This window comes from Berghia stephanieae, unplaced genomic scaffold, assembly GCF_034508935.2.
Source record: "Berghia stephanieae isolate SIO BIC M18660-M18661 unplaced genomic scaffold, UCSD_Bste_1.3 scaffold2466, whole genome shotgun sequence".
Lineage (NCBI taxonomy): Eukaryota > Metazoa > Mollusca > Gastropoda > Nudibranchia > Aeolidiidae > Berghia > Berghia stephanieae.
Window position 1 is genome coordinate 2,501 of NW_027623585.1, and position 2,500 is coordinate 5,000.

A 2,500-nucleotide genomic window follows, 5' to 3' on the forward strand; every position below is an offset into this window, starting at 1 on the left:
AGGAAAAGATTAATATGACCTTAATTTTTCAGTTAAGCAAATCCCTTCACAATATGGCAATTAAATAAACTGCCCCCCCCCCCCCTTTCTGCATTTATTTTGACCATATTTTGGTTATGCCATCGTCTTCATTTTTTTACAGGTGCTGAAGTAGCCTAATCCAAAGTGTTGCAAGCATAAAGTAATTAACAATCAATCTCTCTCTCTCTCTCTCTCTCTCTCTCTCTCTCTCTCTCTCTCTCTCTCTCTCTCCCCCTCTCTCTTTTTCTCTTTCTGTCTCTCTCTCTCTCTTTCTCTCTCTCTCTCTCTATCTCTCTCTCTCTCTCTCTCTCTCTCTCTCTCTCTCTCTCTTTGTATTGACGGCAAGATGATAATGGGTGATATTGGCCCTGTTATTGAGTCCCGTTGACAAATTATTATTTTCATCAGATATCTTGTAAAGAATAATTTCCATTGAGGATGAATAAAAGGATGTTAAAACTTAATTTTATAAATAAACCCGAAAAAAAGGAGAGGCAGAATCCTTAAAATTATTTTGCTCTTGGAATCTATTTCTCATAGAAGTTCTATTCTCCCTATTTGAACCAGCCCCGACTTTTTCTTGGGTGATTTTAATTGTAAGTCGATATATTTTTTGACTCTCCACTATCTCCTATATAGGCGCTTAAATGACCTAATACTAATACTGATGCAAACGCCCTAAAATGGATAAAAAAGCAAAACAAATAAAAGTAGTTTAATTGACGTTACCCTTTGTTGTGGTCTCATGTCACGTTCACACGTTTCAGCGTCATTTAAAAGTTATTTTTAGATTACCTTTAGAAATAAAAAGCAGGAAACATCTTGGTAAAAAAATAGATCACAGCACCGTGCCAAATATTTGTTTATATTTACTGATTTGTTATAATCTAAACAAATACAGTCCACTCCGGATAATCGAAACTCGGTTAATCGCAACATTTCCCAAGCAACGGAATTAATTCTATATAAAAGTCACCGGTTAATTGCAACAAACTTTGGTTAATCGCAAGCTTTTTTTTGCCCTCAAAAAGTGGTAAATTAAAAAAAATCAATGTAACAAAATATCATGATTAAATTTCATCATGGAAGAAATCGTGACAGGTTGAAAAAATGAGAGTGAGCGGGATTTAATGCTAAAGTAGTGTGTCACAACTTTATTTTAGACAAAAGAGGGCGGGGCTTTGTAGTTTGGGTTTGTTATTTCATCTGTGGCCATTAAATAGGCGTTGAGGGTGCTGGTCATAGTCTTTAAAAGAGGAAGACTGCCATTTTAAAAGAGAGACTCAGCGATATCCTTTGTTTTGAGATTGACAACTGTGCAATGTATCCAACGAGTTTGGTGATAACTTACTGTCTCTCGTCATGGCTAATCTCTTTGACTCTTACAAATGTTGAGAACAAAAGAGTGAAAGTGGATCAAATCTGAATAAGATGTAGACTTGCATCAAAGCTGCTTTTGCTTGACATAATCCATACAGGCTGCCATAGGGTTTTTAATTCAATCATGGAGCTCAGTCTGTGGCGGACTAAGAACAATTTTTACAACTGGTTTGAATTTACCATATATGTGTACAATGTTGCAATAGTGGACTGGAATCCCAACTTCGGTTAATTGCAACATTTTCGCTGATCCCAAGGTGTTGCGATTATCCGGATTGGACTGCGTATTGAGCTTGACAAACTTGAGCTGTTATATAGAGCGATATCCACTCAACGTGCTCAAGAAAACAACGAGAACACTTGAAATGTAGGATGAAACATGATGCCTGTTTGGCGATGTTATTATAATATTCTCACAGACAACTCTGTTAATGGCCTGATACTCATTTTACACTTGAGTACAGTAAGAGCATGTGAGTAAAGAGCATTTTCCAAGGACTCAAATATGCACCACTCAGAGTGGGACTTAAAGCTAGGACTTTCCAATTCGAGGGCGAGTGTCATAGCACAAGACCAAATAGCCGCACAAAAAAAAAATATATATTACATTTTAATCAGGCAAAATCCATAGACAGAGACTTTGTCATTCTCTTGTCATCTCATATTTGTGCAATCATTAGTTATACAATAATGTGACCACAACTCTTTGGGAGAAAATTTTGCCAAATATTTGTTGAGTATACTTAAACTACCAAGTTTTGATCTGGATTAAAACATGGTGTATCTGTTCCCTACTCGAACTAATTCCCTTTTGTCTTACTTTTTTCCAGTAATTCTAGAAATTTTTGACTACCCCATTTTCTTCCTATTTATCGGCGCTCATATGACCTAAATGTGTTACAATTGCCGAAAAGCAACTCACCATTCATTCCAATTGTCTCCTCCTCCTGTTGCAGATCCTCATCAAATCTTCTATGTGAGTGACGTAACATTCAAGAAGTGATAATACACTTGAAACAGAAATGGAACTATCTATGTCAAGAAGTGAACAACTCTTCATCGGATGATTTTGGGAATACATATCTTTCTTCATTTGACG

At 36.3% G+C, this 2,500-nt stretch overlaps 1 long non-coding RNA gene across 2 annotated transcripts in view; it reads left to right on the top strand.

Moving 5' to 3' along the window:
* The window catches only part of LOC144961443 (uncharacterized), an 8,576-nt gene that overhangs the window by 2,411 nt on the left and 3,665 nt on the right, over positions 1 to 2,500 (top strand). Inside the window, exons 3-4 of one of the 2 annotated variants that reach the window (XR_013643161.1) lie at positions 143 to 181; positions 2,358 to 2,500. The exon at positions 2,358 to 2,500 is cut by the window's right edge and continues 65 nt beyond it. This is a non-coding gene — a long non-coding RNA (uncharacterized LOC144961443). The remainder of the gene's footprint in view (positions 1 to 142; positions 182 to 2,357) is intronic. The other variant, XR_013643160.1, reaches the window with a different exon arrangement.